Raw genomic sequence first — 17,667 nt, forward strand, 5'->3', positions numbered from 1 at the left:
CAGAGACAGAGGCCATCAAGGTGGCAACATTACATTTGGATGGTGAGGCCCAGGATTGGTGGTTCCATGGGATGGTTACACTCGGACATGCCACAGTGACGACATATGTCGAGTTTACCAGGAGATTGATGGAGAGGTTTGACCAGAGGGATCCGGAACAACACTTCTTTGAGCTGACGAGGCTCAAGCAGACAGGGAGCTCAGAGACCTACATTGCAGACTTCTTGAGGATCTCAGTGATGGTGCCAGATCTATCCACAACATGGAGGATCTACATGTTTGTTGAGGGGTTAGCAGAGCCACTTCGGGGTCTAGTCAGGTCGACTAGACTAGTCACACTCCAGGATGCTATTAGCAGGGCCCAGGACTTACAGGATGCCTTACCCAGGACCCGGACACCTTACCCCTAGAGACAGACTTTCCAGCCTAAGGGGAAAGACGTGAGGATTCTGCCTCCGAAAGGGAATCCAGGACGAGTACAGATTGATGATGATGCCAGGAGGGAGTTGAAGAAGAAGCGGTTGTGCTTCACCTGTTAGGAGCCGTGGCCACCAAGACATAGATGTGTTGCTAGCAAAGCACATTTTATTGAGGTCTTCTCCGAGAGCAGCGGGGAAGAGGATGAGGAGGATGATGTGGAGGTAGGAGATAGTCATGCCATGCAGGGTCCCTTGTCGCCTCCACCACCAGCAGTGGGTGGTGCAGCTTTTGCACCTATTGAAGGAGCCCTTGCAGCATTGCGAGGAGTTCCTAAGTATTTGACGCTGCGCGTACAGGGGACAGTACGTGGCCAACGAGTATCAGTTTTGGTTGACAATGGGGCCACCCACAACTTCATCGATGCACAGATGGTTGAACGGAGAGGTATACCGACAGAGAGCTTCGATGGATTTTCAGTTTTGGTCCCAGGAGATCAGACCATGGTGTGTGCTTGTTATGTTCCAAAGTTATCAGTGACAATGGGCACCTACCCTCTGACTGACCACTTCTTCGTGGTCAATACTTCGGACACCAACATAGTACTGGGTGTTCAGTGGCTCATCACTCTAGGGAAGGTCACTACAGATTGGAAGGCCCTAGAGATGTAGTGGGATGATGAGAAGACAGGGAGGCATGAGAAGATACGGGGGCAGCACACATACCCACCTTAGACTGTTTTAGCTCATCGGATGGAGGCAGTCTTCCGGAAGGGAGATGTAGAGTGGGTAGTGGAGCTGCGTGCATCAGAGGCAGGGACTATAGGGCAGACGGTGCACCCAGAGATACAGGCCATCCTTGACTAGTATGCCACAGTGTTTGGGGAGATTCCACCGGGACAGCCACCGGACCGGGGGTTTAAGCACACCATTGAGCTTGAGCAGGGCATACAGGCAGTGATTACTACCCCATATAGGCATCGCAAGGCCTATCGGGATGAGATTGAGAAGGCCATTCAGGAGTTGCTGGCTCTTGGGCACATTTGGACGAGCACGAGTCCTTTTGCTTCTTCCGTGGTGTTGGTGAAGAAGAAGGACGACACATTGAGGATGTGCATTGACTACAGGGCCCTGAACAAGAAGACCCTGAAGAACAGATACCCCATACCTAGGATCGATGAGTTGATGGACGAGTTGAGAGGAGCATGGTTCTTCTCAAAGATTGATTTGAGATCTGGGTACCATTAGATTCGCGTGAGAGAGCAGGACATTCCCAAGACCGCCTTCAGGTGTCACTATGGGCACTTTGAGTTTTTGTTGATACCCTTTGGGCTAACCAACGCCCCAGCTACATTTCAATCTTGCATGAATCACATCTTCTGCAGTTACTTAAGTAAGTTTGTGTTGGTGTTCTTTGATGATATCCTCATTTACAACAGGACTTGGGAGGAGCATCTCCAGCACATTGAGACAATATTGCGCATCTTGGAGGAGCAACAGTTCTATGCCAAGCTCTCCAAATGTGAGTTTGGGTTGACAGAGATGTTATACTTGGGACACATCATAGGAGTGGACGGAGTGAGGGTCCACGAGGAGAAGATCAGGGTCATCAGAGATTGGCCGGAGCCGAGAAACGTGATGGAACTTCGAGGATTCATTGGCATTTGTACTTACTACCGGAAGTTCGTCAAGGGTTTCTCACAGCTTGCTGCACCCCTGACAGATTTGACGAGGAAGGGGGCATTCAGTTGGTTGGATACAGCGTCGACAGGCTCAAGGAGGTTATGAGCAGTTGCCCAGTGCTTGTGTTGCCAGATTTTACACAACCATTTGTTTTGGAGTGTGATGCGTCGAGAGAGGGGATCGACGCAGTATTGATGCAGGGAGGTCACCCTATAGCCTTTGAGAGCCGGAAGCTCCTTCCGCACGAGAGGTTGTATTCTATATACGACAAGGAGATGCTGGCCATCATGCATGCATTGGCTAAGTACCGACAGTATTTGGTGGGTAACAGGTTCAGGGTGAGCACTAATCACAACAACCTCAAGTTCTTTTTGGAGCAGAAGCAGCTACAGAAGAGGCAACATAAGCGGATCAGCAAGATCCAAGCATATGACTTTGACATTGAGTATGTCAAGGGTAAGAACAACGTGGTAGCAGATGCCCTTTCACGTAGGCCAACCACGTTGTCTCTTATGAGCTTGGACGCAGACTGGAGGGCTCGACTCTTAGTAGAGTACTCCAAGGACAGATTTGCATGTGAGGTTCTGGATGGGTAGGTGGCGGATGACAGGTACAGGGTGGTCGATGAGATCATCTACTACAGGGATCGGATATTCTTGACTAAGGGGTCTCAACTCAAGAAGAAGATACTTCTGGCATCACATGATTGACCATTGGCAGGTCATCAGGGGTTTACCAAAACCTACAGGGCCATTAGAGAGAGGTTCTCATGGAAGGGCCTCAAGGAGGATGTACACCAGCATGTCCGGGGGTGCGATGTTTGCCAGAGGAACAAGGGGGAGATGAACCATCCAACAGGACTATTGCAGCCTCTTCCCATTCTGGACGGGAAATGGGAGTGTATTTCGATGGACTTCATCACAGGGTTGCCCATGGTACAGGGCAAGGATTGCATCTTTGCCGTCGTTGATCAGCTGACAAAGTACTCACACTTTTACGCCATATCCGCACACTACACAACAACGCAGGTGGCCAAGTTGTTCTTCAGAGAGATTTTCAAGTTACATGGTCTTCCCAAGACCATCACCAGTGACAGGGACAGCCGTTTCATGGGCGGATTTTGGCAGGAGCTTTTCCGGTTGGTGGGGACGGAGTTGACACCGAGTACCAGTTATCACCCACAGACGGACGGGCAGACAGAGATAGTTAACAAGTGGCTGGAGGGCTACTTGCGTAACTATGTCAGTGGACAGTAGCGAGCATGGCTGAAGTGGCTGCATCTAGAGGAGTACTGCTACAACACTACACATCACATGTCCATCGGTATGTCACCATTCTATGCTTTGTATGGATATCATCCTTTATCTTTTGCTGATGTGATGTTTGGTGCTAGCAAGGCTCCGAGAGCCAAGATTTGGATCCAAAAGAGTCAGGATATTCTCCAAGCTATCAAGGATAACATGGCTACAATGCAGAACCAACAGAAGCTGTACGCTGACAGGGGTCGGGTGGAGAGACAGTTTGAGGTGGGGGACTTGGTCTACCTATGATTACAACCATACCGACAGTTGTCACTGAAGCAGAAGGGGGCTGAAAAGCTCAAGCCCCACTTTTATGGGCCATACAGGGTGATACACAGGATTGGACAGGTAGCATATGAGTTGGAGCTGCCCCAAGGCAGCAAGATTCATAATGTTTTCGACGTATCATGCCTGAAGAAGGCATTAGGACAACATGTGACAGTGACAGATGAGCTACCACCCACGGATGATGAGGGGCATTTGGTGTTGTAGCCAGAGGCTATTATTGATACCAGGGAGAGGCAGCTACAGAGCAGGACGGTCCGGGAATTCTTGGTGAGGTGGAAGAATTTACTGGATGAGGATGCCACTTGGGAGAGTGGGAAAATTTTGCAGCATCCATCACTGCAGTTGCTTGAGGACAAGCAACATTTTGCCGGGGGAGACTAATATTCCGAATTAGCCATGGCTAATTAGAATATTCAATTTTGCTCAATTTTGGCTTCTATAGTTATTTTTAAATAAAAAGGTGAGGAAAAGGGGACATAACTCACTTTTAGAATAAAAGTCACTTCCTAGTAGCACAACATTGTGACTTAAAGGGGAGCCAAGGGGGGCCAAAGGACCATGCAAAGATGGGGCCCACACAAACACTTGGGGAGACTGTGCAGATGGAAAGGGAACACGTGGCAAGAGGGGATTACGTTGGAGGAGGTGAGCCTTGGGATTGGGAGAGGTCAATTCTATAAAGGAGAGAGGAGCCCCCTCATTTTGTCATTCGGTTATAAGCATTTGAGCTAGTCACTTCGACTTGGAGCATGCTGGCTGTTTACCTTGTCTACAACACTATTTAGTAAGGAAGCCAAAAATCTAAAGAAGAATTTCTGTGTTTAATGTTCTGAACAGGGCTATTTTATAGCTGCGTGGAGACAGGTTTAAAGGTCATTTCAGAGACCTGTTTTGGTTATGTTTTGAGGACTAATTCAGCACACCCTTTGACAAAGACTGAGGCTTGTTCCGAATTACAGAGGCAGATGTGCGGCCCTTTGAGGAAGATCTGCAGCTCTCTATATCAGCGAAATTCAGCCTCACTGAGGCACCATCCAAGGCACATCTCGGCTTGCCCTGAGGCCAAGTTTTCAGCCCTATTTAGGGCAGTCCTGAAGCAAGTTTTTGAGTCAACCTTTAGACACTATTTAAGTCTTTTTGAGGTCTCGTCTTACACAGGTCCGAATCACCTCTGTGGCAACAGATTCTATGATTTCTGAGGCATTCTATCTCTGTTTTAAATAGCTAATCTGTGGGTATATTAAGAGCAGATCTGAAGTCTATGGCAGAGTTGAATCTGACGCATATATCCTAATTTTGTAGCAGAACCTGGGCCCTATTCAAAGTTTTTCATCAGACCTTTTTGTGGAAAATCAAATCACTGACTAGGGTAAATCTGAATCATCATCTTTGGAGCTGACCTGACAGAGGAAAGCTGACCTGAACAAGGTGGATTAGACACCTTAAAAATTATTTTTTTTTGTCTTCCATAATATCTTCGTTCAAGGCTGACTTGGACATATGGAACTAGGACAATTCAACTCACAATTTTGACCTTCTTCTATGTCAGCAATAAAACATTAAGGTCATGATTTTGTGGGGCAAGATGCTGGTGCTAAACCCATTCTCGTGACATCAAACTTCAAAAATCAATATCTCTCCAAGCAAGAGGATCCACAATATGTGCCACCTATCAAAGGAAATGACATGACAAGGGCTACCAATCTAGGGTGGTCTTGCACACAAATTCACTAACGTTTGCATGCATATCATCAAACAAGTGCCGGTCCATTCACCCTTTGACATCAATGACAAATTCTTCCAAGAGTCCCCCCCTTTGTCATTGATTTCAACACTCATGCTCCCCTTGTCATCATGCTTCCCTTGTCTCCATGCTTCACTTCCTTTATCTCCATACTGCACTTCCTTTTCTCTCCCCCTTTGACATTAATGGCAAAGGGTCTTGCTTTTGCGGGGATGCTCCTGATAATATTTCTTCTTTAACATGTTTTCTTCTCCAAACCTTAGTGGGTTTGCTTTCTTGCCTAATCTGCTTAGGAGTCCACTTCATGTCACATCTGCAGTCTCATGCAATATGTCCAAAGTTATGGCATTTAAAGCATTTTATGTTGTACTTGAATGATGGAGCAAATGTTGTGTACCTTTTGCTGGAGAATCCATTAGGGTTTCTGACTTGTCTACTTGTAAACATGCTTCTAGGGTTTTGTTGATATCCTTTGTAGTTAACACTGCTACGATCTTCACAATTTATAGCCTTATGCCCAAAATTTGTACATGAATAGCAATAACCAAGAAATATAATTTGGTACCTTGGTGAGTTGGATTGCCATGATGGTCTTTTGAAATTGTTCTGCCTTGGAGGAGGTCTAGTCTTTTGTTGCTTTTAGAGAAATGATGTTCCATGATCCAACCTAGCCATATTTTCGAATATTTAGAAATTCCTTTTAGGCTATTTATGTTTGGGGTAGGTACATGGGGTTCATGGAGTGAATTTGCTAGGACAGATTACTTATTGAACACCTAGGTTTTTTCACTTTACCCTCGTGTAGAAGTTTTTTCTGATGTACTATATGTGAAAATGTCATCTATCACAAGAACTAGGAATTATTTTCCTAATTGTTAGTTTATTTAACAATTTATTTGCAGTGTGCGACGACAAATACCAAATAATTCACACTGTGATTTTCACAAATAAATACCGCGGAAGAAAAATAGCGCTGGAAACTGAGAAATATGCTAGCACACACATCAAAATTAACACAATTAGTTTTGGACAAATATCCTCGGAAAAACCCAACTTGGGAAAACCGGTGCAACAGTTGAGGGTTTACTGCTTTATTATTATGCAGCAGTGAGAAAAATCTGAGTACAATAAATTGAATGTCGAAATCTGGCTATCTTGTAGAGAAAATATTGGCAAAAATATCTAGAGGGAATTTACTCTCACTCCGACAATTCCGACACTTGATTGCCTCTGAAAAGCAAGCCGTCCAACTGGGCCTGCGCAGGCTTTGCGTCAACCTGATGCTGCCAGCTGCAACTGCTGCCCGAACTGACTGCTAATCTAGCTGTCTTGCCTGTTGTTGACTAGGTAAACGTTTCTCCGACACTCTGGAACCTTTGCCCGACCTCTGGAACTGAAAACGTATTCCTTTCCAGCGAATCAAACTGCCTTCTTGAGGCTCTGCGCTGCCTCTGTGCAACCTCCTAGAGAAATATCGACCTCTCAGTAAATGCACTCGTTGGATCTGGAAAACTTCCTCCAGCTTCACTGTCCCTGCCCCTCACTAACTCTACTTCCTGACTGAAGCTCGAACTCTCCGACAACTGACTGCTACTACTATGGAAAATCAAAATCTCCAAGTGTCTCTGGTGCGTTCTCTAAGTGCCCATCGACTTCTTCTTATAATTCTCTGTTGGAGCACCGTAGGCTAAGATTAGATCTTAATCAAGGGCTACAATCATCTTGAAGTCGATCCGTGTGAGTTTCTAGACTATTCTCACCTTGAATTAATTAATTTTGGTTAATTAATCAGTTTTCCTAAGTTTATACTTAAGAAACATTAAAAATAGGTTAATAATCTAATTAAGTCATCTCTAGGTGGAATTTCCAGAAAGGATTTCTGGGTTTTGGAGATCTCATGCATTCTAGCATCTCCACCAAATTTCGTGGCTAGAACACATCCGATGCTATAAAAACTAACACTCCCTCTTAGCGAGGATTGTGTTCTAGTGCTGCACACCTTGTCACAACACTCTGTCTCTGTGTCATCTCTTGTCACGTTGCTGATGTCTGGATACTGTTTCCCAACAACCATTGTGCGACTCTAATGTTGCATTTGTGCTGCTGTTGACACTACTATATTGCTGCCAACTCTGCATCTACACTGCAACTCCCTCCCATCTGTTGCTACTGCAATTACAACTACTGCAACTGAGAAGCATCCAAAATACTGAATCATTTGTGTTCAGTATGATGCATCTGTCTCCTAACTCCTGACTGCTACTAGCCTCTGCACTGTCACTGAAGGATTTGTGTTGCTGCTAACTCTACATTGAGCCACGTGCTCTGCTGTCAACATTGCACTGTGCTCCTTAGCATCTGACTGCTACTAGTCTGCAACTGTCACTCTGGTACTTACTGCATCAACTGTCACTGATCCATCTTGCTATTGAACACTGTGGGCCCCTCGTAGCCAGGCAATGATCTTATGAGGTGGACTCCTCAATGGATCCTGCCCAATCTCTGTAGCTCTCTAGGACTATATCACCAAATCACCCCACCTCACTCTTGGAGGTGTATCTGCGAACATGGCAAAATCTGATCTACTCATACTGTTGCTGCTAATGCTTACACACTACTGCTGCAACTCTTGCAATGACTCTGATGTCCTCTGATCCTGAAGCTAGCTTCCCTAGGTCTACTCCCTTTGAAGTTTCACTCCCTCTGAGTCTCGATTTCCCTACGGGAAATCTCTCTACTCCCTCCTAGCAACTCGCATTGTCGTCCTGCACTGGAAACTAGACTGTGAAACTCTGCGTTGGGAATATTTTGGCTAGAACTGCACCTGCATACTGCAACTGGGCAATTCACACTGCTTGTGTCACTACAACTAGTTCTGCAAGTGTCTCCTGGGTACTGACTACAACTAGCTATACAACTGTCCTTTGAATGACTCACTGCATCTACTAACACTGAATCTACTATTATGGTATTGTGGACCCCTGTAACAAAGGTGATGGTCCAGTTGCAACAATCTGGAGCTAATCTGATTGATCTCCTTGTTGTAACTACGCTGGAGCTTGCCCATTCGACGCATTGGAGTCTCATACTCCTCCTCTTGGATCTGGTGCCCCATTGCCTCCTTTTGAGCCTTGTCCATTACTGGGACCTTTCTTCGCTTTGCAACTCGCACTGGACAACTCGCACTTCCTCTGTCTCCGGCAACTGGAATTCGATCTGCTGCCTAGATCTGTATTCTGGCAATCTCGCATGACCTTCTCTGGCAATCTCGCACGACCTTCTCTGGCAATCTCGCACGACCTTCTCTGGCAATCTCACATGACCATCCATGAAGAGCTACAAAATCTAGAAACTCAAAACTCGAGAAATAAACTTCGAAAAGCTCCCTCTTTCCCTCTGCTCGACTACTGAATCTGCTACTCGCACTCCCTTCTAGAGTGAGAAAGTTTGCTCATAGCAATTGCCAATATGCAATGGAAAATTGAACCTCTGAAACTCGAAGTTCCCTGAGAGAAATCTTCCCTTTGCTGTTTATGCTTTTCTCTTCCACTCGACGCTAATTTTGCAACTACAAAATGTTGTAAAACCCTCTGCGTCTAACCAAAAATATGCTCATTGAAAATCTGAGTTGCTATTGATCCCTCTGATTGCCGGAGTCATTATCCCAGACAACTCGACTTTTCCCAGACAACTCGACTTTTCTGCAACCCTGCAACTGAAAATTGAATTTCTGCCTCAATGATTCAAGCCACCTGTCAATGAACTGCACAATGTTAAATTTGGACAACTAGGTCCAAACTCCATGTTCTGATGCTCAGATTAAGAGGCTAATATTTTTGTTGGATTCCTCTTTCTGAGAGGTGTAAAATCCATATAAAAATAGTCTTAATCCGATGAGCAGAACTTATATTTTGAATTTATTATTCTTAATAAATTATATGTGCAAAGGTCAGCCAGTTTTGTAATGTAGGCTCACATGCCCAACAGATGTGTCACACACCTTCATTGATGGATATATATATACAGGAAAAGTTGGAGAGAATTTGAACACAACACAACTCACATCTTCCTCTCTCATCCTAAAAAGTACGAGCTACCTGGAGGACGAATTTCAGCCACACGTGGGAAGGACGAAGAGGATTTTTCTGCTGCTAGGGTTTCGCAGAAGTTTGACCAGCGTTGACTTTGGTCAACGCTTGGTCCAAACAAGCTGAAAACTTGTGGGAGGTTCGATTTTTGAAGGCCATACTACCTGGCACAAAAATCGAGGTCAAAGGGTTGACCGTTTTGCTGCTGCGTTGACTTTTAGCTTGCTGCCCCTGCGTTGACTTTTCAGGACAGCGTTGACTTTTGTAGAACTGACTTGGGTTGACTCATCTACTGGTTGGAGGGTTGTTGTGACACATGCTGGGCTGGCTGACCAAAGGAGACTTTGCTGGTTGAAGCATCCTGTTGACCGCCGAAACAAACACATACATTTTTCTTGTTTCTGATTTGTCTTCTGTAAGATCTGCTTATATGTTCTATCTGCATTTTGCTTATCTACTTGTATGATTGTTGTGAGAAAAGTGAAATTGCTCTTAGCATAGAACATCTACAAAACTTTACATGGTATCAGAGCTGAGGTGAAGACAAACTCTATCTATAGCAATCATCATCGAAGGAAATGGATTCCTCTAAGCTTGAATTCAGGGAGAATGACAAGCTGACTGGAAGTGATGACTTCCATGCCTGGAAGATGTTATTAGATCTCAAATTAAAAGATCATGATCTCCTAGATCATGTGACAGGGAAGATTCAAGAACCTCCATCAAATACCTCTGCTGCTGTTAAACACAAGTATAAGAAGGGAGAAATCAGAGCAAAACTGCTGATCAGGGAATCCATAAATAAGAGTCTGGTTGCCTACATATCTGAAATAGGCACATCCAAGGAGATGTATGACAAACTGATACTTATGTTCCGAGTAAACAATGTGAACCAAGTGCTATTCCTCAAGAACAAGTTGAAGAATATGAAGAAGGGCCGAGACGAGTCTATTCAAACTTTCTTTATGAAGTTGACCGAAACCAGGAACAATCTGCTAGCTATTGGGGAGACAATAGCTGATCGTGAGATGGTTCTCACCGCACTTGGAGGACTTCCATATGAATGGCAAGTATTCACAACTACCATTCTCAACAATAATACCATCCCTAACTTTGATGAGCTTCTGTCTAGATGTATGCAAGAAGAAACAAGGATGAAGGAATTTGATAATGAAAGAAATGCTGCCTATGTTGCTCATTCCCGAAAGAAGAACTCTGGTGGTTCCAAGGACAAAGGAAGGACTAAGACTCAAAAGAAGAAGGGTAAATGTTTCACCTACCATAGGACTGGACACTATGCTAGAGAATGCCCCTTCCAGAAGAATTCTCCCGATAGTGACGACAACAACAACAACCGAAGGAATGGGAATCAAAGAAATGACAAATCCAAAGGAAAGAGGAAGGCTCACTTTGAAGGAAACCATCCACCTTCTAAAAGGACCAGAAATACCAGGTATGAGGAGTCTAATGTTGTTGATAAAAGAAATGAGTATATTCTAATATCTGCTCTCTCAGCTGCATCTCCGCCCGACACTATGGATGTCTGGCTAATCGATAGTGGTGCCTCAAGACACATCACCGGATTCAAGGAAGCACTTTCTGACATGGTTGAAAGGGATACTAATCTAGAAATTATCCTTGGGGATAATGCCACTTATCCTGTGAAAGGGACCGGGACTGTGACCCTCCACTTGTCTCAAGGACAAGTCCTCCATCTACAAGATGTACTCTATGTACCCAAATTGAAGAAGAACCTTGTGTCTGTATCTGCCATGGAAGACAAAGGATTCAATGTAACTTTCTCTGATGGAAAGGTACTCATGTGGAAGAAGAGCTTCAAGGAAGCTATCTCAATTGGTTTTAGAGTTGGTACACTCTACCAGGTTGGAGGGAGTCCGTTGGGAGCTATGACTTGTGATACTATCCGTCAAACCGAACTATGGCACCGAAGATTTGGACACCTTCATTACAAGGCTCTTCCCGAAGCAAGGAAGGTAGTGACAGGGATGCCTGATTTTGGAAATAATCATAAAGGTGTATGTAAGGGCTGTGCTGAAGGAAAACATACAAGGGGACCTTTCCCCTCAAGTGTCACAAAGACATCTGAGATATTGCAACTGGTCCATTCTGATCTTTCCGGTATGTTGCCTGTAACATCCCTGGGGGGATGTTCTTACTATATGACATTTACTGATGACTTCTCTCGCAAAACCTGGATATACTTCTTGAAGAAGAAGGATGAGGCTTTCATGTGGTTCCGTACCTTCAAAGCCTTGGTGGAAAATATGACCGGAAAGAAGATCAAGATTTTGAGGACTGACAATGGCACTGAATATGAGTCAAATGAGTTCAAAGACTTTTGCAGAGAAGCTGGCATTAAGAGGGAGACTACCACTGCATATACTCCTGAGCAGAATGGTGTTGCTGAACGCAAGAATAGGACTATTGTGGAAGCTGCCCGTGCCATGCTATGTGACCAGGGTCTTCCAAAGTTTCTGTGGGGAGAAGCTGCAAATACTGCTGTGTACATTCAAAACCGATGCCCTCATTCCGCTTTGGACTCCAAAACTCCTGAAGAGGTTTTCTCTGGTAAGAAACCTGATGTCTCACATTTTAGAATTTTTGGATGTCCTGTCTATTTTCATGTGCCGAAAGAAAAGAGAAGTAAGCTGGATGCTACTGGGAAGAAAGGAATGTTTGTGGGCTACAGTGAGACTTCTAAGGCATCTAGAGTCTATGTACTTGGTCAAAGGGAAGTAGAGATAAGCCATGATGTCACTTTTGACGAAGATGCTTCCCTGAAGAAAGTAGTAGATCTTCCTAGATCTGAAGAAAACCATGAAGAAAGACCTGGAAATCTGGAAGAACCCCAGGATGAGACTATGCCTGATGTTGAAGGGCCAATGGACCCTATTGATCCTTCCCCTTCTCTAGGAAAGAGGCCATCATGGCTCAGGGACACCCTCGAAGATGCTGAGGGTCATGCTGCCCCAAGGGGAACATTCCGAGAAAGCAAGAAGCCGTGTAGATACCAAGGGTATCTAGCTGCCATGAGTACTATTATACAATCTGAACCTGGATCTTTTGAAGAAGCCATCAAGCATCAAGTCTGGAAGGATGCTATGCATGAAGAATATGAGGCTATTATGAAGAATGATGTCTGGGATGTGGTCCTGAGACCGAAGGACAAATCTGTTGTCACCGCTAAATGGCTCTACAAGATTAAACATGGATCTGATGGGAGTGCTGAAAAGTTTAAGGCAAGATTTGTTGCCCGTGGCTTCTCTCAAAAGGAAGGAATTGACTATGACGATATATTTGCACCTGTGGCTCGATATACCACCATCCGATCCATCATAGCCCTTGTTGCTACGCAAGGATGGAGTCTTCATCAGATGGATGTCAAGACCGCTTTTCTGCATGGTGCAATAAAGGAAGAGGTGTATGTAGAACAACCTCTGGGATTTGAAGTTCAAGATCGAGACACTTATGTCTGCAGGTTGAGGAAAGCCCTCTATGGGTTAAAGCAAGCACCCAGAGCTTGGTATGAGAGGATGGATAGTTACTTGATGAAGCTGGGCTTCACTCGAAGCAATGCTGATCCAAACCTTTACTTTAAGGTTGAGGAAGGAAAGCCTCTCATTCTAGTGCTGTATGTGGACGACCTCTTCCTGACAGGTGATGACCCTCTCATTCATCAATGTAAGAGGGAGCTTGCTGCTGAGTTCGAGATGAAAGACCTAGGACTGATGCACTATTTCCTAGGCCTGGAGGTCTGGCAGAGACCTGGAGAGATTTTCCTTTCTCAAGGAAAGTATATTGTGAAGCTTCTGGAAAGATTTGGGATGGTGGACTGTAAGTCCGTGTCGACACCAATGGAACTCAACTTTAAGAAGTTGAGTGGCAGCGCTGCAGGGCCTATCTTGGCCAATCCTACTGAGTATCGTCAACTCATAGGAGCTTTGATGTTCTTAGTGAACACCCGTCCGGACATATGTTTTGCAGTGAATACTTTGAGTCAACAGATGGTTGAGCCTCATCATTTTCACTGGGTTGGTGCCAAGAATCTTTTGAGATATCTTCGGGGCACGATAAACCATGGGCTGAGATACACTGCCGGGAGTGTGATACTCCGGGGATATACTGATGCCGATTGGGCTGGCAGTGTGGTGGATCGTAAGAGCACATCTGGATGTTGTTTCAATCTTGGTTCTGCTTCGATCTCATGGATGAGCAGGAAGCAGAAGTCGGTGGCTTTGAGCACCACGGAGGCCGAATACATTGCTGCTAGTATGGCCTGTTGTGAAGCAGTTTGGTTGAGGAAGCTCTTTAGTGAGCTGTTCCAACATGTGCTAGATACCACTGTAATACTCTGTGATAATCAGAGTGGGATTCGTATGACTGAGAATCCTGTGTTCCACGACCGATCCAAGCATATTGATATCAGGTACCACTTTATCAGGGATATGGTACAGCGAGGCGCCGTAAGGCTCGATCATATAGGAACTGATGAGCAGGTCGCGGATATTCTCACTAAGCCCCTGGGGAAGGTCAAGTTCCTAACCTTCCGTGAGAGTTTTGGTGTCGTGGAAAGACCCTATGATGTGGGTCCTGTTGGACGATGAGCTCTGGGAGCTCTAGGGGGCTTTGGGGATAGCTTCTCGGAGCTATAAGCACTCATAATGCTTCTGCCCCACCCTTGTGATTATTGAGCTGGTTCGCCACTCATTTAATCTGTGCCCCGTATGCATCCTACCCATTGAGTTCAGGGCTCATGGGAAGTACCTCTCATTTGGCCAATGAGGTGTGGAAAAGCTAGAGACTATTAGCAAAGACTGATGGACGCATCAGAGATTGCCGTACTCTCTATCTAGGATGGCATGGTCCAACCACTTGATCTGGGATCAAGATTTGTGAGGTCTGGGACCTCTGGACTGATTATGTCAGTCGGGGAATGATGTCTTTGTGACTGACCCACTTCTGTTCTGAAATAAAGAAGCCAGCAAAGCAAGTTTCGGCGGGATGACTCACGATGTTAATTGCACTAATAGATGGAGTTCTCCCTAGTTGAGAGGGAGTGTTAAATTTGGACAACTAGGTCCAAACTCCATGTTCTGATGCTCAGATTAAGAGGCTAATATTTTTGTTGGATTCCTCTTTCTGAGAGGTGTAAAATCCATATAAAAAAAGTCTTAATCCGATGAGCAGAACTTATATTTTGAATTTATTATTCTTAATAAATTATATGTGCAAAGGTCAGCCAGTTTTGTAATGTAGGCTCACATGCCCAACAGATGTGTCACACACCCTCATTGATGGATATATATATACAGGAAAAGTTGGAGAGAATTTGAACACAACACAACTCACATCTTCCTCTCTCATCCTAAAAAGTACGAGCTACCTGGAGGACGAATTTCAGCCACACGTGGGAAGGACGAAGAGGATTTTTCTGTTGCTAGGGTTTTGCAGAAGCTTGACCAGCGTTGACTTTGGTCAACGCTTGGTCCAAACAAGCTGAAAACTTGTGGGAGGTTCGATTTTTGAAGGCCATACTACCTGGCACAAAAATCAAGGTCAAAGGGTTGACTGTTTTGCTGCTGCGTTGACTTTTAGCTTGCTGCCCCTGCGTTGACTTTTCAGGACAGCGTTGACTTTTGTAGAACTGACTTGGGTTGACTCATCTACTGGTTGGAGGGTTGTTGTGACACATGCTGGGCTGGCTGACCAAAGGAGACTTTGCTGGTTGAAGCATCCTGTTGACCGCCGAAACAAACACATACATTTTTCTTGTTTCTGATTTGTCTTCTGTAAGATCTGCTTATATGTTCTATCTGCATTTTGCTTATCTACTTGTATGATTGCTGTGAGAAAAGTGAAATTGCTCTTAGCATAGAACATCTACAAAACTTTACACACAACCTCTATGAATTTCGGCCTATTGTTCCTAGTGAACAACAAAATCCCCTTCTTTTCTTTTGAGCTTCCCGGCTGATCACTCACACTATGATACGATGTGAAAACTTCATCTATCACAGGAACTGGGAATTATATTCCTAATTGTTAATTTATTAACAATTTATTTGCAGTTTGCTACAACAAATACCAAATAATTCACACTACCATTTTCACAAATAAATACTGCGGAAGAAAAATAGTGTTGGAAACTGAGAAATATGCTAGCGCGCACACATCAAAATTAACATAGTTATTTTTGGACAAATGTCTCCGGAAAAACCCAACTTGGGAAAACCAATGCAGCAACTGAGGGTTTTATTATTATGCAGTAGTGAGAAAAATCTGAGTACAATAAACTAGACGTCGAAATTTGGCTACCTTGTAGAGAGAATATTGGCAAAATCATCTAGAGGGAATTTACCCTCACTCTGAGCAATTTCGGCACTAGATTGCATTTGGAAAGCAAGCCGTCCAATTGAGCCTGCGCAGGTTCTACATCAACTTGATGCTGCCTATGGAAACTGCTGCTCGAATTGACTGCTAGTCTAGCCGTCCTGCCTGCTGCTGACTAGGAAAACGTTTCTCCAACACTCTGGAACCTCTACCTGGCCTCTGGAACTAAAAACGTCTTCCTTCTTGAGGCTTTGTGTTGCCTCTGCGCAACCTCCTAGCGAAATCTTAGCATCTCTGTAAATGAACTTGCTGGATCTGGAAAACTTCCTCCAGCCTCACTATCCCTGCCCTCACTGACTTTGCTTCCTCGCTGAAGCTCGAACTCTCCCCCAACTGACTGCTACCACTTTGGAAAATCAAATTCTCCAAGTGTCCCATGGTGTGTACTTCAAGTTCCCATCGAATTCCTTTTATAATCCTCTGTTGGAGCATCAACGACCAGGATTAGATCTTAATCAAAGGCTAGGATCATCTTGAAGTCGATTCGTGTGAGTTTCTAGACTATTCTCACCTTGAATTAATTAATTGTGATTAATTAACCATTTTCTTAAGTTTAGACTTAGGAAACATTAAAAAATAGGTTAATAATCTAATTAAGTCATCTCTAGGTGGAATTTCCAGAAACGATTTTTGGGTTTTGGATATCTCATGCATTCTAGCCTCTTCGCCAAATTCAGTGGCTAGAACACATCCGATGCTACAAAATCTAACATTGTAAAGGTTGTTATACCTAAAGCCACTTATCTTATGACTAAGCGTGGTCCCTGTGTTTGTCACGCTTTGGCTATGGGCTCTTGGCATGCATCTATCTATTAAGATTACCCTACATATTTTCATATGTATACATAGTTCCAGAGGCACTTTCATATCTCTCGAGGCAATTCACAATGCCCTAGGTAGTTCCACAACTCTCGAGGCACTCGCCATAATACCCTAGGTATTTTCAGGTTATTGTTTAGGCATTCAGACCTCTCATGCCGTGCCATGTGTCAAATTTTGGAACACTTAACGTATTCACACATTTGGAGGGATGTCTCACATAGTTTGCTGGGTCGATCACCTTGGAGGATGCATTTCTTAGCTATTGGGACTCCTATTTGGCATGTGCGAACATCCCTTGAGTTGAGGACATGGTTGCAATCATTTGACAAGGAGTTCATACCTTGGAACCTCCCATCTAGATTTTGGAGCTGATTTTGGTGAGCTTACTCCTCTTTTGAGCCTCACAAGTGCCACATTTATGGTTTCCCCTCATCTGTAGCATAGCCTTTGGGACTTTGATTGACTGTTCTTCATTGGAGAGGACTTCAGTAACACTGTTGCTGCCTTAGACTAGGTTGTTCTCCTTATAGGTCAAAATGGGCCAAAATCCCACTGTTGGGCATAGAAAACCTTCCAGAGTAGGTTGATGGAATTTGAAACTAGTGATGGGGTTAGAACTTCCCAAAACCCAAAATCCAGCTGTTTGTCTATTTCACTGCTCCCATTGATGAAATTGCTGCAACACATCCTCAAGAAGATGTCCTAAAACATCCCTAGAAGTGACAGTGACAACCCAGAATTGAGAGTTGAGTTTGATCTGGACAAAATATGAAGCTCTATATATAAATCTTCCCCACCTTCTTTGACAGGAGCTGCCTGGCAAATCCTCTAATGAAATGCCACAATCAAAGATAATTGGCAGTCTGCTAGCATACTTTAAGACCCAAGTTTGGTGAGCTAGAAATGGGAGACTG

General features: G+C 44.5%; 1 protein-coding gene across 3 annotated transcripts in view; it reads left to right on the plus strand.

The window, feature by feature from the left end:
* The window catches only part of LOC149205655 (DNA-(apurinic or apyrimidinic site) endonuclease-like), a 350,957-nt gene that overhangs the window by 143,281 nt on the left and 190,009 nt on the right, over positions 1 to 17,667 (plus strand). The window lies entirely within an intron of this gene.

Source organism: Pinus tabuliformis, chromosome 1_2, assembly GCF_031772625.1.
Source record: "Pinus tabuliformis cultivar Carrire ecotype Pingquan chromosome 1_2, CPIR1, whole genome shotgun sequence".
NCBI lineage: Eukaryota > Viridiplantae > Streptophyta > Pinopsida > Pinales > Pinaceae > Pinus > Pinus tabuliformis.